A 25,969-nucleotide genomic window follows, 5' to 3' on the forward strand; every position below is an offset into this window, starting at 1 on the left:
GTATCCTGGCTTACCTCTGCCACTGCTCCCATCACATCAAATTGACAGTTTGTCCCCTAGGACTGTCAAAGGGTCTTAGTCACCTCTGCCTCTCTAGGACCTGTCTTGGTGCCTGGTACCTCCAAGATGTCCATGTTTGCTCAACTGGCCCCAGCTGATCTCGTGGGTCTCTCTATTGAACATTGAGCCTGCAGGTGCTGCATCTGAGGAGCGTTTAGGCAGCGCCAGCTCACCTGGAGCTACAGAAACATGTGGTCCTAATTCTTTCCTCGCCCTCCTCTTTAGCTTTTTCTTAACCTCTGATTTCGCAGTTACCAATTAGCAATTTATCAAGAACCACCTTCCTTGTCTTTCCAAAATGCGTCTCTGCTAAGGTACCTTTTCCTTGGGGTAAAAAACTAGGGGACTGTATGTACTAAGTGAATGGGGGAGGGGAGCCAATTAACATTCAGCTAAGAAAGAAAATGATTTCTCCTATCAGCAATAAAAACTGACAGCTCTATCAGAAAATGAGCTGGGGGAGCCACAAAGCCTGGCAAGGCAGGGTAGGGAGGGAAGGCTGCAGCCCTAATCAGGAGTGATAAAGATGGCTGAGGGCACAGTTCGCTGCTGGGAGCCAGGGAATCGCTCAGGCCTCCAAAGGAATCACCTCGGCAGGTGGAACCGTTGCCTTCCACCTCGTCCCTCCTGTCTGATCCGGCCCCAGGCAAGAGGACTGGTACTATTCAGGTTTTATACCTGAAACTTAGCGCTCCGACTCTCCTAACGGCCTCTCCCTATGCACTCGTTTCCTCTGACCTTATCATAAAAGGAGGCCACGTGACGTCTATTTATGGTAGCAGGATGGTCTGGGGAGAGGAGGCTCCGGGCGCGAATTCCAGGGCTGATGAAATTGCTCCGGCCCTCTGGATCTCTCCCCACCATGAATGAATAAACAGGTTTGGGGGCAGGGTGGTGAAATCAAACTCCAGTGTTATCTGACATACAAGTTCCTTCTTGAGTGCCACATAGGTAATTTGTTATAAATCAGAGCTTAAAAACCAGATCGGATTTCACAGAGCTCAATTCCATCGCTTTAAGATGACAAGAAGTGCAGAGAGGAAGGATGGGAGAAACACCCCCATTCGGCCGTGCAGAGAAGATATTTAGCGTTTTAAAATGTAACCATTGATCTTCTGCTTGAAATGTAAGTGCGTTTTGCTAAAAAAGAGGATGTCAGTGAGATTGAGACAGGAAGTGGTGGAGAGAGACCGGAGGCTTGAGCAGGTTGTTTAATTGGAAACAGCGAGAGGCAGTTTACAGTCACGTTTCGTGTACAGTTCCAGGCCATGCGCCCTCTCTCATATACGATCGTGAAACATAAAGACACGGGAGCGAGTTCAGTGCCTGAGAGCGTGGACGCCTCAGGCATCTGCGCGCCCATCACCAGGATGTAGGGAAAAGGAACAGTCTCAGTGAGCCCGGCCCGTGTATAGATTGCGATTTCTCCAGATGCTTGTCTTCAGCAGACACTGATGGGGGAATGCAGAGAGGTCCAGGCCCTGCATCTTCAGAGAGGATAGCTCCGGAGCTGTGGTTTTCTGAATCACTCCCAAATGCTTTGGAACTGTTTTTTTGTTTGTTTGTTTGTTTGTTTTTTTAATTAGGTTTCTTGTCTTTAATGTTCTACCTTTTTAGTGTTCTTAGTATAGGAGGGATAACAAGGCAGTTAAGCATTTAATACTCAAGAATTGGGCTGGGCACGGTGGCTCTAGCCTGTCATCTCAGCACATTGGGAGGCCGAGGCGGGTGGATCACCTGAGATCAAGAGTTCGAGACCAGCCTGGCCAACATGGCAAAACCCTGTCTCTACTAAAAATACAAAAAATCTCTGCCGTTAAATTTAGACCTTTTCTTTGCTTTTTTTTAAGAAAGGGTCTCACTCTGTCACCCAGGCTGGAGTGTAGTAGTGCGGAATTGTGCCTCACTGCAGCCTCCACTTCCTGGGGTCAAGTGATCCTCCTGCCTCAGCCTCCCCAGTAGCTGGTACTACAGGTGCACACCATCACACTTGGCTAAATATTGTTTGTTTTTTTTTTTTGGAAATAGAGTCTCACTGTATAGCCCAGGCTGGAGTGCAATGGTGCGATCTCGGCTCACTGCAACCTCTGCCTCCTGGGTTCAAGTGATTCTCCTGCCTCAGCCTCCCAAGTAGCTGGGACTACAGGCGCCTGCCACCACGCCTCGCTAATTTTTGGTATTTTTAGTAGAGATGGGGTTCTGCCGCATTAGCCAGGATGGTCTCGATCTCCTGACCTGGTGATCCACCCGCCTTGGCCTCCCAAAGTGCTGGGATTATAGGTGTGAGCCACCGCGCCCGGCTAAATATTATATTTTTTGTAGAGATAGGGTTTCACTATGTTGGTCAGGCCTAGACCATTTACTTTTTATTTTGTTATTTATTTATTTACTTTTTTTTTGAGACAGAATCTCGCTCTGTCACCCAGGCTGGAGTGCAATGGTGCGATCTCGGCTCACTGCAACCTCTGCCTCCTGGGTTCAAGTGATTCTCCTGCCTCAGCCTCCCAAGTAGCTGGGACTACAGGCGCCTGCCACCACGCCTCGCTAATTTTTGGTATTTTTAGTAGAGATGGGGTTCTGCCGCATTAGCCAGGATGGTCTCGATCTCCTGACCTGGTGATCCACCCGCCTTGGCCTCCCAAAGTGCTGGGATTATAGGTGTGAGCCACCGCGCCCGGCTAAATATTATATTTTTTGTAGAGATAGGGTTTCACTATGTTGGTCAGGCCTAGACCATTTACTTTTTATTTTGTTATTTATTTATTTATTTATTTTTTTGAGACAGAGTCTCGCTCTGTCACCCAGGCTGGAGTGCAGTGGCACGATCCACCAGCCTCCACCTCCCAAAGTGCTGGGATTACAAAGTCATGAGCCACCGTGTCCAGCCTGAACTCATTGTATTTATTGTAGTTTTTTTTAAATAGATGGTGGAGTGTGTGTGTGGAGAATCAGAAATACACTACTTTTAGGCTCTTTTTTGTGGGGAGGAGTGGGGATAGGGTCTTGCTCTATTGCCCAGGCTGGAGTGAAGTGGCACAATCATGGCTCACTGCAGCCGTGACTTCCTGGGCTCAAGCGATCCCAAGTAGCTGGGACTATAGGCATGTACCACCATACCCAGCTAATTTTTTACATTTTTTGTAGAGATGGGGTGTCACTGGTCTCAAAATTGTGGGCTCAAGCAATCTACCCTCCTCAGCCTCCCAAAGTGCTAGGATTACAGGGATAAGCCACCGCATCTGGCCAAGGTTCTTATGCTTTATATTAAGCAGTATATTGGGGTGGGCACAGTGGCTCACCCTGTAATCCCAGCACTTTGGGAGGCTGAGGTGGGCAGATCACAAGGTCAGGAGATCGAGACCGTCCTGGCTAACACAGTGAAACCCCATCTCTACTAAAAATACAAAACATTAGCCGGGTGTGGTGTGGGCACCTGTAGTCCCAGCTACTTGAGAGGCTGAGACAGGAGAATGGCGTGAACGTGGGAGGCAGAGGTTGCAGTGAGCTGAGATTGTGCCACTGCACTCCAGCCTGGGGGACAGAGTGAGACTTTGTCTAAAAAAAAAAAGGCCGGGCGCGGTGGCTCAAGCCTGTAATCCCAGCACTTTGGGAGGCCGAGACGGGCGGATCACGAGGTCGGGAGATCGAGACCATCCTGGCTAACATGGTGAAACCCCGTCTCTACTAAAAAATACAAAAAACTAGCCGGGCGAGGTGGCGGGCGCCTGTAGTCCCAGCTACTGGGGAGGCTGAGGCAGGAGAATGGCGGGAACCCGGGAGGCGGAGCTTGCAGTGAGCTGAGATCCGGCCACTGCACTCCAGCCTGGGCGGCAGAGCGAGACTCCGTCTCAAAAAAAAAAAAAAAAAAAAAAAAAAGGACTATATTATCACTTAAAGGTAGACTGTGATTGGTGGGGCACAGTGGCTCACGCCTGTAATCCCAGCATTTTGGGAGCCCGAGGTGGGTGGATCACAAGGTCAGGAGTTCGAGACCAGCCTGACCAACATGGTGAAACCCTGTCTGTACTAAAAGTACAAAATTTAGCCAGGTGTAGTGGTGCATACCTGTAATCCCAACTACTCAGGAGGCTGAGGCAGGAGAATTGCTTGAACCCAGGAGACAGAGGTTGCAGTTTGCACCATTGCACTCCATCCTGGGCAACAGAGGAGACTGTCTCGAAAGAAAGAAAGAAAGGAAAGAAAGGAAGAAGGAAAGAAGGAGAGAGAAAGAAAAGAAAGGAAAGAAAGGAAGAAAATAAATTATGAATAATTGAAGTTGAACAAAAATCAACCGGGAAATACTTTTTTTTTTTTTTTTTTTTGAGACAGGGCCTCACTCTGTCACCCAGGCTGGAGTGCAGTGCTGCAGTATCGACTCACTGCTCACTGCAAACTCCACCTTTCAGGCCCAGGTAATCCTCCCACCTTAGCCTCCCAAGTAGCGTCCAAGCACCTGTACACCACAGGTGCACACCACCACATCTGGCTAATTTTATATTTTTTGTAGAGATGGGGTTTTTCATGTTGCCCAGGCTGGTCTCAAATTCTTGGGCTTAGTTGACCTGCCCACCTCAGCCTCCCAAAGTGCTGGGATTGCAGGCGTGAGCCGCTGCCCTGGCCTGGGAATTTTTTTTTTTTTTCAATTTAAATTTGACTTAGAACGAAATAAAGCATTTACATGATGGCAAAGTCAAAACTGAAGAACAAGGTGTATTAAAGAGGTCTGCTTCTATCCCCTCTACACTGTTACTGATTTTTTCCCTTGGTGTGGTCTTATTTTTTAGATTTTAGGTTCAAGAGATTCTCCTGCCTCAGCCTCCTGAGTAGCTGGGATTACAGGCACATGCCACCATGCCCAGCTAATTTTTTGTATTTTTTAGTAGACACAAAGTTTCACCATGTTGGCCAGGCTGGTCTCGAACTCTTGACCTCAGGGAGCCACCCGCCTCGGCCTCCCAAAGTGCTGGGATTACAGGTGTGAGCCACAGTACCCAGTCCCTCCTCCAGACTCTTAACATTGATGCTGCTCTTCCTCTATGATGTCATGAGGTGGCAAAAGACACAGGTTCATTGTGAAGGGTCATGTTGACAGCCTGGTGACTGGGTTTATATACTTAGATTTCCTGAGTATTTTGAGTCCCCCTGGTGTACACAGAAGGGTCACCATGGTCAGTAACTGAGTGCTTGCCATGTGCCAGCACCGTGCTGAGTATTTTATAGATGTCTATGACTGCGTAACAGGCCGGGCACGGTGGCTCATGCCTGTAATCTCAGCACTTTGGGAGGCCAAGGTGGGCAGATCTCTTGAGATCAGGAGTTTGAGACCAGCTGGCCAACATGGTGAAACCCTGGCTTTCCTAAAAATACAAAAAAATTAGCCAGGCACGGTGGCAGATGCCTGTAATCCCAGCTACTCAGGAGGCTGAGATACGAGAATTGCTTGAACCTGGGAGGTGGAGCTTGCAGTGAGCCGAGATCGTGCCACTGCACTCCAGCCTGGGCGACAGAGTGAGACTCCATCTCAAACAACAACAACAACAAAAAATGATGTCTATGACTGTATAATAAATTAGCCTGAATCTCAGCTTACGCAGTACATATTTATCATCTCACAGTTTCTATGGGTCAGGAGCCTGGGTGCAGCTTAGCAGGGTCCTCTGGCTGCGGTCTCTCACCAGGCTGCAATCGAGGTGTCAGCCAGGGCTGTGGTCACCGCGAGGCTGGACTGGGGAAAGAGCCACTTCCACCCTCACTCGTGTTGCTGGGTGCCCTTGGTTCTTTGCCACGGGGCCTCTCTCTAGGGCAGCTCTTGATATAGTATTAGGGTGAGCAAGTGAGCAGGAGAGAGAGGAGGAAAGAGTCAGAGACAGAGAGACCCAGCAAGCCCCAGTCTTGATCGCTTAGTCTCAGAAGCAACCCCCATCAACTGTGCCCTGTTCTCGGGTGGAAGCAGCCAGTGAGTCCAACCCATACACAGGGCAGGGGGTTCCACAAGGCTATGAAGGCCAGGAGGCACTCTTGGAGAGCCATATTGGAAGCTGCCTAACACCAAGACATTACCTCATTTCACAGCCCTAGCCACCCCGTGAGGGAGGTATTACCATCCCCACCTCACAGGTAAAGAAATTAAAGCACAGAGAGGGTGGGCATCTCCCCAGGGCCCCAGAGCTGGCCAACTATAGAGCTGGGAGTCCACCCAGCAGCCTGGCTCCAGGCCCCACTCTCAACCCCAGCCTGGGAGGAGGAGGAGTGGCAGGCGGCACTGGGGCCTGGGCAGGTGCAGCTGAGCCCTGCCACCTGGTGAAGCACCATAGGATTCCCTAGGCCGTGCATCAGCTCAGGCAGAGGTGGCCATGTCAGGACCATACTTGACTTCCATGAAAACCAAAATCCAAACCTAAGCAGCGTCAAGATGACATTCGAAAAAGCAGTCTGAGAGCAGGGGCCCCATCTGCCTCGCTCAGCCCTGTCCACCCCGCCCAGGCAAGGCCTGGCCACAGAAGGTAAACATTCACTGGCAGCTAGTCAGGAGACTCCCCAACCCTGTCCCAGGCAGCCCCAGAGCCGGATTTCTTTTCTTTCTTTCTTTCCTTCTTTCTTTCTTTCTTTCTCTTTCTTTCTTTCTTTCTTTCTTTCTTTCTTTCTTTCTTTCTTTCTTTCCTTTCTTTCTTTCTTTTCTTTCTTTCTTTCCTTTCTTTCTTTTTCTTTCTTTCTTTCTTTCTTTCTTTCTTTCTTTCTTTCTTTCTTCTTTCTTTCTTTCTTTCTTTCTTTCTCTCTCTCTTTCTCTCTCTCTTTCTCTCTCTCTCTTTCTCTCTTTCTTTTTCTTGAGACAGGGTCTCGCTTTGTTGTTCAGGCTGGAGTGCAGCGGCACGATCATGGCTCACTGCAGCCTCGACCTCCGGAGCTAGAGTGATCCCTCCACTTGGGATCCTCAGCTTCCTGAGTAGCTGGGACTACCAGCATGTGGCATCACACTCGGTTAATTTTTTTACAGTTTTTTGCGGAGACGAGGTCTCACTATATTGCCTAGGCTAGAGAGCTGGATTTCTAAAGCCCAGATCTGACCACATCCATCCTTGCTCTAAAATGGTGACTCCCCCCTGCCTAGGACCCAGTCTGAGCTCTGCCTGTCTGCCCCACCTTGTCACCCAGGGCCCCATCCTTGCCCGTTTTGTGCCTCCACTGCACCCCAGCTCACCTTTACATCAGCGCCACTCTGTTTACTCTGCCGCCATGGCCAACAGTGGCCCCTTCAGCCCAGGGACTCTGTCTTACTCAGCTTTATGTTTCAGGGACTGGGGTCCTGAGTGTGGAAACTGAAGCTCCCATAGCATCCGTGCAGAGTGGGGAATAAAGGGAAGAGGGGCCTCTGCTGCAGGGGATGGTGTGGGGAAGCCACTGCTCATCCTCTGTACATAGAAGAGGAAGGGGGGGATGAGGAGGAGGGAGGAGGGAGGAGGAGGAGGAAGGAGAGGAGGAGGAGGTCTTGCTAAGGCTACCAGGCCATGAGGGGGCTGCAGTGAGGGGATCTAAATCTTGGATTTTTTTTTTTTTTTTTTTTGAGATGGAGTTTTGCTCTTGTCGCCCAGGCTGGAGTGTAATGGCACAATCTCAGCTCACTGCAACCTCTGCCTCCCAGGTTCAAGTGATTCTCCTGCCTCAGTCTCCTGAGTAGCTGGGATTACAGGCATGCACCACCACACCCGGCTAAATTTTTTTGTATTTTTAGTAGAGACAGGGTTTCACCATGTTGGCCAGGCTGGTCTCAGACTCCTGACCTCAAGTGATCCACCCGCCTTGACCTCCCAAAATGCTGGGAACACAGGCGTGAGCCACCGTGCCAGCCCTAAATCCTGGGTTTTTCTCGAAATCTGGAAATCAGCTCTGGGGTAAGATGCCTGGAACCCTGGAAGGAAACACTGTAGATTATGAGTAATGACCCTAGAAATGCCCTCAGCACAGGCTCTGCTGTATGCAAAAGCCACTGAATGCAAATATCTCGGAATCCCTCTGCTCCCCACTCAGATTATAGATCTCCAAATACCTGACTCAGCTTAGCTCTAACTCAAGTCTGCATTTTTCTGTGACTTATGTTCAGGTCTAGATTTCCATCAGGAAGCATCAGTCCCCACCAGCAGCATCAAAGGTGTAGAGAATCAGAGCTGATGGTGTTTCTGAAGGTCTAATTTCTGAGTTAACCCAAAAAGACAAAGCCCCACGCTTCCAGAGGTAACCTGCAGAGATGCAAGGTATTGAAAAATTTCTAGTTATTTACATTAAATTCTATTTATTTTATTTATTTATTTATTTATTTATTTAGAGACAGAGTCTCACTCTGTTGCCCAGACTGGAGTGCAATGGTGCAATCTCAGTTCACTGCAACCTCCGCCTCTCGTGTTCAAGCAAGGGGTCGCTCTGGCTTTCCCCATGGCAAAGAAACTTCCCAGGGGCACCTGCACACACCCCAGGCCTCCTCCCTGCCAAGGCAGGGATTCCTGTGCCACCTTCTGAGGAGGGCAGCCCAGCAAATGAGCCAGCCGCTTGGGTGGGAGTTGGTGACTGTTCTTTGTTTTCCACAATGGTTCATTGTTTGCATCAACTTGTTGGAGCCATGAGGTGCCCAGTATTTGGTTCAACATTATTCTGGGTCTGTCTCTTCGTGAAGGTGTTTCCAGAAGAGATAAGCATTTGCATCAGTTGACTGAGTAGAACAGGTGGCCCTCTCCAGTGTGGATGCGCCTAGTCCAATCCATTGAAAGCCTGAAGAGAACAAAAGACAGAGTAAGCTGAGTGCGGTGATGCACGCTGGTAGTCCCGACTACACAGCAGGCTGAGGCAGGAGGATTGCTTGAACCCAGGAGTTCGAGACCAGCCTGGGCAACACAGCAAGACTTCATCTCTACAAAAAAATTAAAAAAAAAAAAATTAGCCAGGCGTGGCACACTTGTAGCCCCAGCTACTCAGGAGGCTGAGGCAAGAGGATCATTTGAGCCCAGGAAATCAAGGCTACAGTGAGTCACATTCATACCACTGCACCCTAGCCTGGACAACAGGGCAAGAGCCTGTCTCTAGGGTAAAAAAAAAAAAAAAAAAAAAAAAAAAAAAAAAGGCCGGGCGCAGTGGCTCACTCCTGTAATCCCAACACTTTGGGAGGCCAAGACTGGTGGATCACCTGAGGTCAGGTGTTCGAGACCAGCCTGCCCAACACGGTGAAACTCTGTCTCTATTAAAAATACAAAAATTAGCTGGGCATGGTGGCGCGTGCCTGTAATCCCAGCTACTCAGTAGGCTGAGGCAGGAGAATTGCTTGAACCCGGGAGGTGGAGGTTGGAGTGAGTTGAGATTGCACCACTGCACTCCAGCCTGGGTGACACAGGGAGACTCCATCTTAAAAAAAAGAAAAAGAAAAAGTAAGATAGAATTCGCTCTGTCTGCCTGACTATGAGCTGAGCTGGGACACTGGTCTTCTCCTCCTTTTGAACTTGGAGTTGGACTGCAATGACACTGTTGGCTCTCCTGGTTTTCTTTTGCTTGCTGACTGCAGATCCTGGGATTTCTCAGCCTGAGCTGAGTCAGGGCTGCATTTAGGTAGAAGCAGGGCTCAGGGTAATTAGATGGGGCAGATGGGACTCGCTCCCCATCTATTTTGGGGCAAGTCAAGCTAAGACATCTCCTTGATAATTGCTCTGCAGAGAACTACCCAACCCCAGGCAGTAAGAGGTGAAGCTGCCACGCCTTCACCTAATTCAGGAACAGTCTTTGCCTTTAGAAATTCCCTCTGCTGCCAGGCACAGTGGTTCACATCTGTAATCCCAGCACTTTGGGAGGCCAAGGCGGGCGGATCACGAGGTCATGAGATCAAGACCATCCTGGCTAACACGGTGAAACCCGATCTCTACTAAAAATACGCAAAAATTAGCCAGGTGTGGTGGCGTGAGCCTGTAGTCCCAGCTACTCAGGAGGCTGAGGCGAGAGAATGGTGTGAACCCAGGAGGCGGAGCTTGCAGTGAGCAGAGATCGTGCCACTGCACTCCAGCCTGGGAGACAGAGAGAGACTCCGTCTCAAAAAAAAAAAAAAAAAAAGAAGCAGCAGCAGCAGAGGAGACACAGAGGAAAGAGGGCTATAGGAAGATGGAGGCAGAGATGGCAGTGGTGAGGCTACAAGCCAAGGAAAGGATGCCTGTGGCCACTGGACGCCAGAAGAAGTGAGGGAGGATTCTTCCCTGGAACCTTCAGAGGGAGCACAGCCCTGCCGACACCCTCGTGTTGGACTTCTCACCTTCAGAACTGGGAGGAAGTCAATTTCTGTTGTCTTAAGTCACTCAGTTTATGTTATTTTGTTACAGCAACCTGGGAAAATGAATACACTGAATAAAACCCAAGTGAGCTTATTAGAAAGAATATTGAGGCCTGGCACAGTGGCTCACACTTGTAATCTCAGCACTTTGGGAGGCTGAAGTGGGTGGATTGTTTGAGTCCAGGAGTTTAAGACCAGCCTGGGCAGCAAAAATACAAAAATTGGCTGGGTGTGGTGACGCACACCTGTAATGCCAGCTACTCGGGAGACTGAGGCAAGAGAATCCCTTGAACCTGGGAGGTGAAGGTGGGAGTGAGCCGAGATCGTGCCATTGCACTCCAGCCTGGGTGACAGAGCAAGACTATCTAAAAAAAAAAAAAAAGAAAAAAAAGAAACAATGTTGAACCTCCTCAAGAAGAGGTAAGCAATTTTAAACACTCTGAAGCCACACAGGGGCAACCATTTTACAAGCCAAGAGGAGGAGGAGGAAAAATTGAAGTAACTTTTTTTTGAGACTTGTCACACAGGCTGGAGTGCAGTGGCACAATCTCGGCTCACTGCAACCTCCACCTCCCAGGTTCATTCTCCTGCCTCAGTTTCCTGAGTAGCTGGGATTACAGGTGCCAGCTGCCACACCCAGCTACTTTTTGTATTTTTAGTAGAGATGGGGTTTCACCATCTTGGCCAGGCTGGTCTCGAACTCCTGACCTCAGGTGATCTGCCCGCCTCAGCCTCCGAAAGTGCTGGGATTACAGGCATAAGCCACCGCACCCGGCCTCCATTTTTTCTTTTTTAATGGTTAAAAAATACTTTCAAATGTACACACAGTAAAATTCACTCTTTTTTTTTTTTGGTATATAGTTCAAATGCATAGAGTCCTATCACCATGACCACAGCCAAGATAGGGAACATCCCATCACTCCCAGAACGCCCCGTGCTGCCCCGGCAACCACTGCTCTGTTCTCCCGTTGCTTTTCCAGCGAGTCCTGGAAGTGGAATCCTGCGAGTCCAGGTTCTTTCGCTGAGCATCATGATTTGAGGTTCACCCACATTGTCGTACGGTTCCTTTTCATTGCTGAGTAGTGTTCCACTGTCTGGATGGACTGTGGTCTATTTATCTATTCACCAGGTAAAGGATGTGGGCGATTTCCAGGTTTTTGATGATTATGAATAAGCTGCTGTAACATTCATGCACACGTGTTTGTGTGAATAGAAGTTTTCACTTCTCTTGGGTGAATACGTGGGAGTGGGGTTTCTGGGTGCCGATTGGGTTTCTAGTGGTCTGTAAGTCAGACTTGCTGAGAGGTTTGGCTGGGGAGACGCTCACAGGCATGCTCAGCTCTCATGGTCCTTTCTGCAATGCGGGGATGTCGAGGTCACCTGATGAAGGGGCAAATGCCAGCTGGTCACCCAACCTGCTCCTGTCCATTCCTTTTCCCTCAGAAACTCATCGAGGAAAGTAAATTCGTTTTACTCTCATTTCCTTTCATTTTCATGAATATTAGGAAATGCCAAGATTAGTGAAAGAATGAAAAGATGAGTCAAAATAGCCTAGGAAAGGCTTCAACGGTCCTCAAACTGGATGATCGAATCTCGAATAATGGGGAATCAACAGTAATGGTCAAGTAAGACTTTTTAAAAATCCACCTTTTTTTAAAAAGAGATAGGGTCTCACTATGTTGCTCAGGCTAGTCTCAAACTCCTAGGCTCAACCAGTCCTCCTACCTTGGCTTCCCACAGTGCTGAGATTGCAGGTGTGAGCCACCCAGCCCAGCCCAAAATCCTTATTATATCCTATTTTTTGCTTTGCATGAAACATTATATTTATTTTCATCCCACCCTGAACATAACAGCAGAGAGAATCTCTTTTTTTTTGAGATGGAGTCTCACTCCATTGCCCAGGCTGGAGTGCAGTGGCGTGATCTCGGCTCACTGCAAGCTCCGCCTCCTGGGTTCATGCCATTCTCCCGCCTCAGCCTCCTGAGTAGCTGGGACTATGTGAACATATCTCTTGGGGAGCACAATACAACCCCCACATTCAGTAAGACTCTCTTAGACAAGGACTGGTCCTGCACTCCTTTGCCGTCCTCTGCTGTCACCTCGGACCTCAGGCAGGGCAGCCCCTCACTCTCCCCTGTCTCCTCTGTCCAGGCCTCTGAAGTCACCAGTTCTCCATGACCAGCCGTGGCCTGTGGGAGGGAGCTGGGGGGGGTGAGCTGGAGCTGCCACTTAGCAGCAGAGTCACAAACTCACTGTTCCTAATGAAGCCCATCGCTTCCCCCCTCCTCTTCCTCCCAGCAATGTCCCTGGTGGTGCCTGCGATGAAAGAAGCTGAACCAAGACATGGGAGGGAGATGATTATGGGTTTAGAAAAGTCTCGACAAAAACATCCTTGGCCAGGTGCGGTGGCTCACGTCTGTAATCCCAGCACTTTGGGAGGCCGAGGCAGGCAGATCACGAGGTCAGGAGATTGAGCCATCCTGGCTAACACGTGAAACCCCGTCTCTACTAAAAATACAAAAAATTAGCTGGGCGTGGTGGTGGGCGCCTGTAATCCCAGCTACTCGGGAGGCTGAGGGAGGAGAATGGCGTGAACCTGGGAGGCAGAGCTTGCAGTGAGCCGAGATCACGCCACTGCACTCCAGCCTGGGTGACAGAGCAAGACTCCGTCTCAAAAACAAACAAACAAAAACAAGCAAAAGAAAAAAACCATATCCTTTTATGACTGGGGTGGTTCTGCCAGGTTCTGCTGGCCCAGTGTCCTCTCCACAGCCCACCCCAGCCCCAGGAACAGCCTCCTGATTTTCCTGTGGCAACTCCCGTCCTCTCAAAGTCATTAGTAGAGCAAGGTTGTCCCTACCCCCAGTTCCCTGTCCCTCTGTCTTCTTTCCACTGCAGGCCAGCCAGCAGAACCCTGCTTTTCTGCAGACCCTGACCAGGAACTTGATTCCGCTTACCTGTCCGGCCCAGGCTGGAGCTACCCCACAGCTGCCAGGGCTGGGTCCTCCGGGCCACCTGCCCATGAGCCAGCCAGGTGAGCACAAAGCATGTCTCCCCCATCCCCTGTCTTGGGTCTATAGGGACACTAAAATGCCTGCCAGTGAAAAGGGTACAGTGAGGCCAGGCGCTGTGGCTTATGCCTGTAATCCTAGCATTTTGGGAGGCCAAGGCAGGTGGGTCATTTGAGGTCAGGAGTTCGAGACCAGCCTGGCCAACATGGTGAAACACTGTCTCTACTAAAAATAACAAAAATCAGCCAGGTGTAGTGGCGTGCGCCTGTAGTCCCAGCTACTCAGGAGGCTGAGGCAGGAGAATCACTTGAACCCAGGAGGCAGAGGTTACAGTGAGCCAAGATCATGACACTGTACCCTAGCCTGGGCAACAGAGTGAGACTTAGTCTCAAAAAAAAAAAAAAAAAAAAAAAGGGGGGGTGCCAGGTGCGGTGGCTCACGCCTGTAATCCCAACACTTTGGGAGGCTGAGGCGAGTGGATCACAAGGTCAAGAGATCGAGACCATCCTGGCTAACACGGTGAAACCCCGTCTCTACTGAAAATACAAAAAATTAGCCGGGCGTGGTGGCGGGCGCCTATAGTCCCAACTACTCGGGAGGCTGAGGCAGGAGAATGGTGTGAACCCGGGAGGCAGAGCTTGCAGTGAGCCAAGATCATGCCACTGCACTGCGGCCTGAGTGACAGAGTGAGACTCCTAAAAAAAAAAAAAAAAAAAAAGACAATGGCACAGTGCTGAGCCATGGATTTAGGATATCCTATTTCAGGCAAAACAAGTCCACATTCTCCTGGCTGTGACTCCATGATTTATTTATTTATTTATTTATTTATTTATTTATTTATTTATTTTTGAGACGGAGTCTTGCTCTGTCACCCAGGCTGGAGTGCAGTGGCCGGATCTCAGCTCACTGCAAGCTCCGCCTCCCGGGTTTACGCCGTTCTCCTGCCTCAGCCTCCCGAGTAGCTGGGACTACAGGCGCCCGCCACCTCGCCCGGCTAGTTTTTTTGTATTTTTTAGTAGAGACGGGGTTTCACCGTGTTAGCCGGGATCGTCTCTCGATCTCCTGGCCTCGTGATCCGCCCGTCTCGGCCTCCCAAAGTGCTGGGATTACAGGCTTGAGCCACCGCGCCCGGCCGACTCCATGATTTATATGTTTGCAGAATCAGAAGAGTGAGTGACAAAGGTTACAGGTGAGCCTGCAGGAGTAGACACTTTTGGGGGAGAGATTGGAGGAAATGATTAGCTTTTTCTGTATAGATTTTGGGATTATTTCACCTGGTGAACTCTGATATTTGCTCTGACGCCAGCCACCCTCACTGGGTCCTTGGTTCTGCCCTGTTCTGTTCCGCCTCCTTCTTTGCCTATGGGGTTTCTGGGTTTCCATCCTGAGCTCTGAGGCAGGGTCCAACCCAGCAACCTGTGGCCCTGAGGCCCATAGGTCCCCACGTGGGCACTCTTGACCACCTAGGCTTCACTGACCTGCAGGCCTCCTCCCCAGTGACTCATGAACTTGGCTGAGGCACAGCTTTTCAGATCCCTGGGGGCCCCCTCTCTCTTCTCTCCCATGGGGTTCTTATGAAGCTCAAGGGAGAAAATGGTTGACAAACGGTTTTGCAAAACTAGGATTGGTTACCCAATGGGGAAGCTTATTACTGAAGACGCAGATGAGGAACATTCGAGCAGCGCCCCATCAATCTCCTCTGCTGTCAGGAAGGCTGGGGGAGGGGCGGTGGGACCCAGGCCATCAGGAACGGGATGCCAAAGTTCTCAAAGACCTTGTCCACCATAGCCCTTCCTGTCCGGCCTCCAGGGGGCACCAGATCTCCACCCAGTGTGTGACACCCCCCTCCCCAATCCCTGCGCGAGATTCTAGCAGAGGGGAGAGAGCCAGGGGCCCTGGCGACCCAGGGGTGAGAAAGGGGCTGGCAGAGAGCAGGGCGTCCACCCAGGGTCAGGTTCAGGGCTGCATTGATGTGTGGTCAGGGTGCGACACAGAATTCTGCAAGATTCAGAACATCTCTCAATCACCACATTTTCAGAAAATGGATGAAAAGCTGATCAAACAGACGTTTGATGCCAGGATGAAGAGAAGCTGGATCTTGCACCATCGAGCTGCATGCAAAGTGCGGGCTGGAGTTCCCCACAGCTGGAGCAGGAGTCCTCTGTCATCCATCAAGTCTGAAGTGGGAAATGCAAGAAGGCTCATCGGTGCCTCCTCCTTGCAAGCCCAGCTGCTGAGAGCCTGGGGTGTGCAGGGGCGGGTTCAGGCCAGGGCGGCAGGACTCTGGAAGCTGGGCTTGCTGGTCCAAGAAACTTGGAACACAGTCCGGTTTGCAGTTCAGCTCAGAATCCTGATTCAGAAATGCCACCCCTTCTCCATGCCTGGGGAGATAGGTGAACTCCTAAACTGGGCTCCCGGGGCCACCTCAGCAAAACCCTGAATGATGGAATTGCCCAGACAGAAGCTGACTGGCCTGTTAGCAAGACTAACCCCGTACTTGCCCATGCCCTATTCTAGTTCACACGGCACTTTTGTGGCGGGGGAATATGACCTGTTCTTGCTAATGAGGATGGTGAAGCTCACAGGACCTGCACTTGTCCAAGGCCCCACAGTTAGGAAGCAGCAGAGCTGGGCCTTTAACCCAGATCCCCTGCCTCCAAGTCCTGGAACAGCTGTTTCAGAGGCTGAGCCTTCTGAGATGATAAAACTAACATGAGTTTGGCTGCTGAACCCTCTTTGGGGCACTTTGTCTAGAACAGCCAAAAGTGGTCCCCAGACTTCACTTGCTTCTATGTTCCTGCTAAGTCAGTGTCATTCAGCAAAAAGAAAGTCTTTTTTTTTTCTGCTGAACTGCACTATGTAATTGCAATGTGTTCATATGTCATGTTTCTGTAAAGTTTGCAAAGGTGAGACATCAGTTAGTCACACCAAGCCAGCTTGGTGGCATAGCACATGCTTGTAGTCCCAGCTACTCAGGAGTCTGAGGTGGAAGGATGGCTTGAGACCTGCAGTTCAAGGCTGTGATGAGCAAGGATTGCACCACTGCACTCCAGCCTGGGTTAGAGTGGGACCTGTCTCTGAAAAAACAAAAAAAAGAATCCAACCTGGGCAACGTAGTGAGAGACTCCGTCTCTAAATATACATGTATGTCTATGAATAAGGTTTTTAAAAATAGTAAAAATAACTCAGTTAAGTCTCTTTCCACTCTGATTCCCCGCTTTCCCCCTTCCCATCCAGTTGGATGGTGTTGAACTGGCTGTGGGTATTTTGAGAGAAGGTGACATGGAAATAGTTCAGAATTCAGGGGTATTTCGTGTGGTTCATGGTGCTATCCATGTGTAGCTCAGTCGTTGCTGGCCGTCCAAGGGTACAGATGGCTTCCAGGAACACTCCCACCGATGAATGAAGGAGAATGAATACAATGATCATGATGAAAAAAGATTTAAATTTCTTGCTGATTTGGCATAAAATATTGACACCAACAAAGACAACATAAAACTCAGAATAGGTCTCTGTGATGAGAGCATCAAGCCTTGCTTGGTAACCAGTGTGGTCCATCCAAGGAGCATTTAAGGTCAGGTCCCACATGAGAAAACTTGACACAGCCATGCCATGAACTTTTCCTGCTACTGTATCAAAGAAATTTGATCAAAGTTTGTGTTTTCTCTATAGAATATGGCATTACAAAATCCTTGTTGTACAAGGAAGCGATCAGGGTATAGAAAAACATAGGGAAGCCAGGCGCGGTGGCTCAAGCCTGTAATCCCAGCACTTTGGGAAGTCGAGGCAGGCAGATCACCTGAGGTCACGAGTTCGAGACCAGCCTGGCCAATGTGGTGAAACCCTGTCTCCACTAAAAATAAAAAAGCCGGGCATGGTGTGGGCACCTGTAATCCCACCTGTAATCAGGAGGCTGAGGCAAGAGAATCACTTGAACCCAGGAGGCAGAGGTTGCAGTGAGCCAAGATCGCACCACTACACTCCAGCCTGGGCTACAAGAATGAAACTTTGTCTCAAAAAAAAAAAAAAAGATAAAAAGAAAAAGAAAAACATAGGGAATGCATATTAGAGGTGGTCGAGTCGTTGATACAAAATGCCCTGTTATGTTTCTGAGTGGTTTGATGTTTATGATATTTACCAGCCTTCTAAAATCTGTAGTGTGATTGGTATTCTTCTTAGAATGGGCAGTTAAAATTCACTGTCGGCCGGGCGTGGTGGCTCACACCTGTAATCCCAGCACTTTGGGAGACCGTGACAGGCGGATCACGAGGTCAGGATATCGTGACTATCCTGGCTAACAAGGTGAAACCCCGTCTCTACTAAAAATACAAAAAAATTAGCCAGGCGTGGTGGCGGGCACCTGTAGTCCCAGCTACTTGGGAGGCTGAGGCAGGAGAATGGCGTGAACCCGGGAGGCGGAGCTTGCAGTGAGCTGAGATCCAGCCACTGCACTCCAGCCTGGGCGACAGAGCAAGACTCCATCTCAAAAACAAAACAAAACAAAACAAAAAAATTCACTGTCATGCCTAATTTTGGTTTTGTAATTGTGTTTTTTGTTTTGTTTTGTTTTATTTTGTTTTGTTTTTAAGTGAGAGTCCTCTTGAAACTGTGTAAGCCTCAGATACCATAAATCCAGCTTGGCCCCAGTGACCAACTCCCTCTGTGCTGTAAACAGGTGGTTTATAGAAAAAAGGGGGTTTGAGAGCCAGAGATATCTGGGTCCAAATCCTGGTTCAGCCTCCTCCTCGCCCTGAGAATCCTGGGTGACTTGCTTGTTGCAGACTCAAGTTCTTTGTCTATAAAATGGGGTTAACCTACCTGACCAACGTGGAGAAACCCCATCTCTACTAAAAATACAAAATTAGCCAGGTGTGGTGGCGCATGCCTGTAATCCCAGCTACTCGGGAGGCTGAGGCAGGAGAATCGCTTGAACCCGGGAGGCGGAGGTTGTGGTGAGCTGAGATCATGCCATTGCACTCCAGCCTGGGCAACAAGAGTGAAACTCCATCTCAAAAAAAAAAAAAAAAAAAAAAAAAAAAATGGGGATAATCTGAGCTCCACAGGGGGCTGTGAGGTCTGGTGTGTGCAGCATCTGGAGGACTCTGGAGTCCTTCACCTCTGTCATTCTTTGCCGCTCCCCTTGATCTTTCCTGCTCTGTGGCCCACCCTGTGGTCTCCAGGCCTTCTGATCAGTGCAGGGCTGTTACCCTGGCCGGGTGTCCTCGGGGAGAGTAGATCCAGAGCCTGATCATGTCTTTTTCTAAATCAAAATGAGTGTACAATCTCAGCTACTGAGAAAGGTGCTGGGATGAGGATGGGACAGAGGGGAAGGGCAGTCGAGGGGTCTTCCAAAACAGCTCCCTGCCTAAGGGTCACCCCAAATGGGTCCCTGTGGGGAAGGAAGGGCCTTGCCATGAGGGAGGCACAGGTGGTTCAGCATCACAAGACAACCATGTAGGGATGGCGCCCACATCTCAAGACTAAGGAAGGGCCTCCTGGGGCCCAGAAGGGGCACAGCAGAGGGCTTCCTGCAGCTGGCTGGCTCTGACCCCAGCTGGAAGGAAATGGGGGACCCGAAAGGAGCCAGGGGTCTCCCAGGAGCCATGTGTCCATGGGGAGGGGACCACAGTTCCACCGACCTCCATTCTGGTTAGACTCCATCTGGACACAGGGAATGCAAGCTAGGGGATGCCCCATGGAGAAGGGTCTGGAAGCTATGTTGGGAGGACAAACAGGACCAGGGATGTCCTGGCCTGGAGAAGGGGAGGCTGGGCAGCCACAAACCCCCATCCACACCTACCAGAGATACTGGGGAGAAATTCCCAGGGAAAGGGCTGTTAACCAGGCCAGGCTGTGGGCAATGGGGGAACACAGCAGAGGGAGTGGTCAGGGGACCAAGCTGCGGGGCCTTGGGTGAACCAGGGACCCTGTAGGGAGGGGCTGGTGACCCAGGAAACCCCTCCTTCCCCTAGCCTGCCTCCTGGGCTTCCAGGCCTGCGTCCAGGTGGCTGGGCCTCACCTGTGCAGCCCGAAGCAAGGGGATAGGAAGGTCCAGCGGGGTCTTCTCTTTCCAGGTGCTCTCAGCACTTGCCCGGGTCTCCCTTAACACTCATGGAGTTGAACAAAAGAGAGAACCTGGATCTGAAGCCACCTGCCCTTTTTCCTCTGCCCGCTAGCCAGCACCTTCCTATCTAGGGCCAAACGCAGCCTGTCAGATTCTGACTTCCACTTTCCACAAGCTGGAGGCCTTGTGGAAAGTGGAAGTCAGGCCCTACTTATCTTCTATTAAATTTAGTAGAATCCACTGAGGTGCCCTTTCCACCTGCGCATTAAAGGAAAGGGCTCCACCTTCATGTGTTCATTCAAGAGATTCCTGGGATTGGGCCTAAGCACCTGCAGAGAGGAAGGGGAGCCTGCTGCAGGTCGCGGGGGCAAGTGAGGGGCTGCAGCGAGCTCCTGTCTAGCCGGGAAGCACAGACGTTTCTAGAGGTTATCCCCAGGCAGTGTGCCTAATCCTAGGATTCGAACCCCAGCCCCACCTCCACTGGCCATGTCGCCTTGAAACAGCAACTTCCCTTCTCTGAGCCACAGATTCCTCATCCGCAAATTGCAGACACAATAGCACCTGCCTCACAGCATGGCTTAGAAAACAGACTCAGCCAAGTGTCTGGCAAGTAATTCTTTCCTACCTGATGCCACCTCTTCCTCATCTTGCCCTCACCCTCACTCAGTGGCCATGCCCAGCAGCTGGTGGCCCAGTGCCCAGAAGGGAGTCGGAAGGCTGTGGCCACCTGGAGCCAGGCCCTGGGGTGGGTGACCAAGGGCCTCCCGCCCACTCCTAGGACAGCTGCTCCTGGCAAGTGCCCAAGTCCCCATCCCACAGGCAGCTCAGAGATGGCCTGGCCCCATGCTCCCTGTGTGACACAAAGTCAGCAGACACCGGGAGGAAAGAAAGGAAAAGGGAAGCCCAAGAGAAACAGTGACTCAGGCACAGGCTCCCTTCCAGGCAGACGAAAAAGCCCAAAACACTTTCCTTTTGCCCCAGGGGAGTTTCCTGGGGAGGGAGCTTCTGACAAGTGAAGCCTTCGTGTGACCTGCTGGAAAGATCACAGTCCAGAGATCCAAAGGCGGATTTTCCCTTCCTCTGATTCTATTCCGATGACTCAGGACAGGCTGGGATTATTGTTGATCTGCGCGCCCCTGGGAGATTTCTGGTCCTAAAACAGCATCTCGCCTGTATTCCCAGCTACTCAGGAGGCTGAGGCAGGAGAATTGCTTGAACCCGGGAGGCGGAGGTTGCAGTGAGCCGAGATGGCGCCATTACACTCCAGCCTGGGCAACAAGAGTAAAACTCTGTCTCAAAAAAATTAACAAACAAACAAACAAAAACAAAGCAGTATCTCTTCAGTGTTGCGGGGCATTTTGTACAGAACGACCTTCCAGTCCAGTAAGTGCAGGAAGTCTCTAACTGCCCAAGGAGCTGCCTCCTGGAGAAAGTCGCTCCCACTCAGAAACCAGACTATAAATGACGTCGGGCTACTAGGAACTGCCTGAAAGCTTCTGAACTCTGAATGCAGCTGCAAATCCGTACATGTGAAATGAAAACAGTAAAAATCGATACTAGTAGCAATACCAGTAATTTCTGAACAGAAAAAATAAATGGTTTTATGCATCTGACTGTGGCTGCTGGAGAGAGAAGACAGTTTTCATCAGAGGAGACCCAGGTGAGGAGGGAGGCCTTCTCATTCCACTTCCCCTGGGTCCCTCTCCAGCCTCTGCCTCTCAGCCAGGAAGGAACACCCCAGTCCCTCCTGCGAGCACTCTTGTCTCCTCCCGGAAGCTTCTTTTTTTTTTCATTTTTTAGACAAAGTTTCACTCTTGTTGCCCAAGCTGGAGTGCAATAGCGCGATGGCTCACCGCAACCTCCGCCTCCGGGTTCAAGCGATTTTCCTGCTTCAGCCTCCTGAGTAGCTGGGATTACAGGCGTGCACCACCACACCCGGCTAATTTTGTATTTAATTAGTGGAGACGGTGTTTCTCCATGTTGGTCAGGCTGGTCTCAAACTCCTGACCTCAGGTGATCTGCCCGCCTCAGCCTTCCAAAGTGCTGGGATTACAGGCGTGAGCCAGCACGCCTGGCCTAAAACTACTTTTCTATCAACATCTTCCTGTTTGCAGAGTGCTCTCAATTCGATTACTTCCATTGTTCTTCACGAAACCCTTACAAAGTGGGTATTTCACCCCCATTTTGTGGATGCAGAAACTGCCCCCCACTCCAGTGCCTGAGGAGACAAGGCTGGGATGCAAACTCAGCTCACACCAGATCCCCTGCCCTTCCCAGGACACAGCGCTGACCCTCCAAGGAGGAGGGAGAGGGGAGGGAGTGGGGAAGGAAGAAAGGTCGTCGGGAGGAAGGGGAAGGAAGGAAGGAAGGGAGGGAGGGCAGGTGGGGGGCAGAAGCGAGGGAGGAGGGAGGAAGTGGGAAGGAGGGCGAAGAAGGGAGAAGTGGGGGAACGGAGAGGGGGAGGGAGTATCAAACCGGTCCTAGATTTGGGAGGTGCTTCGAGCAGTTTCTGAAGTGGGAGGGCCAGGGTCTGTTTAAATGCAGATTTCCTGGCCCTGCAACTCTTTGGGGGTGGAACCAGCGTCTGTAGATTAGTGGCAGCCACATACCCTCTGCCCACGGGAGACTGAGGCTCTGGTCTCACAGAACCTGGGAACTGTGGGTGAGGAAGCATGAATAGCCTCAGGGGAGCTTAATTGCTTCCTTAATTAGCTGAACCCGCGCTGGGGAGCCCTGCCTGGAAAGTCCCAGGTGCTGGGAAGGATGGGACTGGCTTGCCTGGCGGCCAATAACCGTCTCCGCTGGAGGCTGCCGTAGAGGAGACTGTGCGGCGTTCCCAGCAGAAACAGCACGAGGGGAAAGGGCCGGGCCACCGGGGTGCCCAGGAAGGGATTTAAAGAGGCGAGCTGAGGTCCTGCAGCCGCCACGCCCTGCACCCCGTACCCACAGCGCTCCGCCGGCACATTCCTGGTTCTGCCTGCACCGGACACCCCCGGAACCCCCGCTGCCCTATCCCACTGCCCCTCAAGACCTATTCTGATCTTGCTGGGCGGTGGCCCCAGGGCAGCCCAGGAGCCCTACAGGGGGAAAAAGGGTCACGGAGAGGAAATCTCAGGTGAGGGCGTTCCCATGTCTACCACCAGGTGGCACCATCAGCACAGGCCAACCCTGGGGCTGTCCTGCGTGGCCGGAGGGAAGTGGGTGGCCCCGTTAGTGGGGCATTTGGTGGCTCTGGCGTCTGCTGTCTGAGGGCCTCCTGGTTCTGTGCTCGTCTCTTTCAGGGACACGGTTGTGTCAAGGGCCCGAGCCTCCCAGAACCTTGGCACATGGTGGACGTGAAATAAATGTTGAAAATTGCGGCCGGGTATGGTGGGTCACACCTGTAATCCCAGCATTTTGGGAGGCCGAGGCGGGCAGGTCACTTGAGGTCAGGAGCTCGGACCAGCCTGGCCAACATGGTAAAACCCCGTTTCTACTAAAAAATACAAACATTAGCCGAGTGTGGCGGTGGGCGCCTATAATCCCAGCTACTTGGGAGGCTGAGGCAGGAGAATCACTTGAACTTGGGAGGAGGAGATTGCAGTGAGCCAAGATCACACCACTGCACTCCAGGCTGTGCGACAGAGCAAGACTCCATGTCAAAAAAAAAAAAAAAAGAAAAAAAAAAATCATGCTACCTTTTGTTTTTTGTTTCTTCCATATTGAAGATTCCTTTTGGTGTGGCGGGGTTGGGGAGTGGGCATTAGCTCCTTGCTGCCTCCCGGAAACCGAGTATAGCAGAGGACCATGGTGTGTGTCCAGTAGGAAAGCCCTGGTCCCGTCTGTGACCTCAAGCAGGTGAGTCACTCTGTTTTTCTCCCTCACTAAGTATGTCAGCTGAGGTGTATAATATCTGCCCTCATTAAAGGACCAGGTGAATTGCAGGAGAGCACAGTGGTTAAAGCCAGGTCCCGGGAGCTGGAGCCCTTGTTCCACTGCGTCCTCGCTGTGTGGCCTTGGGCAAGTGGCTTGTGTTCTCTGAACTCCAGTTTCCCCATCTGCGAAGCAGGAACAGTCATAGCACCTCCCATACAAGGTTTCTGTGAGGGCCGAAGTACAAGAAAAGCCTTTAGAACTGTGTCTGGCATCAAACAAATGCTTAAGAGCCAAAAATACAAGCAGCTGGAACTGAGAGGGGATTCTGGAGACAAGCCAGGCCAGGCTTCCAGCCCAGGCAGCCTGCGGGCAGATGGCCTCCAGGTGGGTCTGCCTGCCTCTGGTGGGGTCAGCACCACCCAGCTGCAGGGCCACTGTGGGGCACAAGATGGCCCCAGAGGCAAACCTGGCTGCTCCTAGGATGGAGGCTGCCCTTTTTGACAGTGGGGGTGTTTGAGAGAGAGGATGGATCAGCCCCCGAGTACCCTGCAACCCTTTTCGCCTCAGCCAAGCCAGCCCAGAGGGTCATTCTGAGGGTTCCCTCCTGCTAGTCAGCTCAACTCCTCTCGGTGCTGGAGTCTTTGGGGAGGAAGGAAGTGATTTCCGCAGCTGCAGCGGGGAGCAGAGGGGTCCCCTTCCCATGGCGCTTCTGCTTCCTGTGCAGAAAGGAACCATGAAGAGCCCAGGACCTCACTGTGTCCCGACTGGAGGCCCCTCAGCCGCCACTCGCTCTCTGGGGCATTTGAAAATCCTGGATTGAGGCCAGGTGTGGTGGCTCATGCCTGTAGTCCCAGCACTTTAGGAGGCCAAGGCGGGCAGATCACTTGAGGTCAGGAGTTTGAGAACAGCCTGGCCAACATGGTGAAACCCCATCTCTACTAAAAGTACAAAAGTAGCCGGGTGTGGTGGCAGGCGCCTGTAATCCCAACTACTCGGGAGGCTGAGGCGGGAGAATCGCTTGAACCAGGGAGGCAGAGGTTGCAGTGAGCCGAGATCACACCACTGCACGATGAAGGGATAGAGCGAGACTCTGTCTCAAAAAAAAAAAAAAGCAAAAGAAAAGAAAATCTTGGAGGTGGTAGTAGGTAGGGGATCTGTTTTCCTCCCTAGACATGGAGTGCCTTGAGGGCAAAACCATGACTTATGTTTTGTCTGCCCAGTGCCTGGCATGCAGTAGGCACATAATAAGTGTTTGTGGAACTAAACTGAAAACAGAGACCGGCTGGGAGCAGTGACTCACATCTATAATCCCAGCACTTTGGGTGGTCGAGGTGGGCGGATCACCTGAGGTCGGGAGTTCAAGACCCGCCTGACCAACATGAAGAAATACCATCTCTACTAAAAATACAAAATTAGCCGGGCATGGTGGCACGTGCCTGTAATCCCAGCTACTCGGGAGGCTGAGGCAGGAGAATCGCTTGAACCCGGGAGGCAGAGGTTGCAGTGAGCGGAAATCGCACCATTGCACTCCAGCCTGGGCAACAAGAGCAAAACTCTGTCTCCAAAAAAAAAAAGAAAAGAAAAGAAAAGAAAAAGCAAACAGAGGCCAGTGACTGTGGTCTCATTTGGAAAGCCTTAGTCTTGGCGTGGAGGAGGCCTCTGGGGACTGCAGGGGATGCCTGGTCTCCCCCATTTCCCCACCCAGCTGCCACGTCCTTCAGGGCTGTCACCTGCTCCATGAAGCCCTCCTGGGCAGCCACTCAGAAATTACTTTAACCTCCCTGTTCCTCAGTTTTCTCCTCTGTAAAATGGAGGTGATTAGAGTACCTGCCCCATAGGGCTGCAGTGAGGATCAAACTGTCAAGGAGAGCAGGTCCCCTGGAGCAGTGTCAGGTGCTTGAAAGCTGCCCGGAACTGCTCTGTCATTGCTTCACTCTGCTGAGGTTGCTGTACCCCTACTCCAGGCGCGGGCTTCCCAGGGAGGCTGGGCTCTTTCACCTCTACGGCCTCTGTGAGGCTAGGGCCCAGGGCAGGGCAGGTGTTCAGTATACTGTGAGGCATAGATGCACGGACAAATGGGTGGATGGATGGAGGCCTGGGCAAAAGCCAGTGTCTGAGAGGTGTGGTCCCCCAGGGACCTCACCTGCAAATTCAGCTGCCAAGGCCTAGCTCGAAGGCTGTGCCACTGCAGCTGCCCCTGGGATGCCCACAGAGCCTCCTTCCATTCCTCTGCTCCGCCTTCAGCCTTTGGGGCCTTTACTATTTATTCACAGCTCTGGCTGAGGGCACAGAAGAGGAAGCACATGAGAGGTGCTAGAAAGTTTTGGTAGAAATGAGGCTCCTGGATGCACTGCAGTTTTATTTCTATCCCCCTGGCTCCTGAGGAGGATCAGGGCCAGACATGAGGCCCTGACAGCACAGCCAGGGCTGCTGGGCTCCTTGCCAAGGCCTATCCCTGCCTCTCACCAGGAGGCTGCACGGCTGCAGAGTGTCTCAGAAACTTGGCAATGAGCTGGGACCCTCAGCCGCTTCTTGTCCAGTCATGTCTGCGCTCCGCCGCCCAGGGCCTGCCTGGGGAGTGTGCAGGCCTCCTCTCACCCTGCCTCCCAGAGCCCTACCCCTGCCCCAAGGCTTCCTGTGCACCAGCGTGATGTTCGGTACCTGCCTTCACATCGAGCCTGG

General features: G+C 51.4%; 1 long non-coding RNA gene across 1 annotated transcript; it reads left to right on the top strand.

Moving 5' to 3' along the window:
* The first annotated feature begins 316 nt into the window (after positions 1 to 316).
* LOC144331632 (uncharacterized) lies at positions 317 to 16,572 on the top strand. Its single transcript, XR_013398942.1, has 5 exons — positions 317 to 374; positions 8,159 to 8,309; positions 11,863 to 11,982; positions 13,256 to 13,391; positions 15,407 to 16,572. It is a non-coding gene; the product is annotated as an uncharacterized LOC144331632 (long non-coding RNA).
* Positions 16,573 to 25,969: the final 9,397 nt, after the last annotated feature.

The sequence above is a fragment of the Macaca mulatta genome, chromosome 10, assembly GCF_049350105.2.
Source record: "Macaca mulatta isolate MMU2019108-1 chromosome 10, T2T-MMU8v2.0, whole genome shotgun sequence".
NCBI lineage: Eukaryota > Metazoa > Chordata > Mammalia > Primates > Cercopithecidae > Macaca > Macaca mulatta.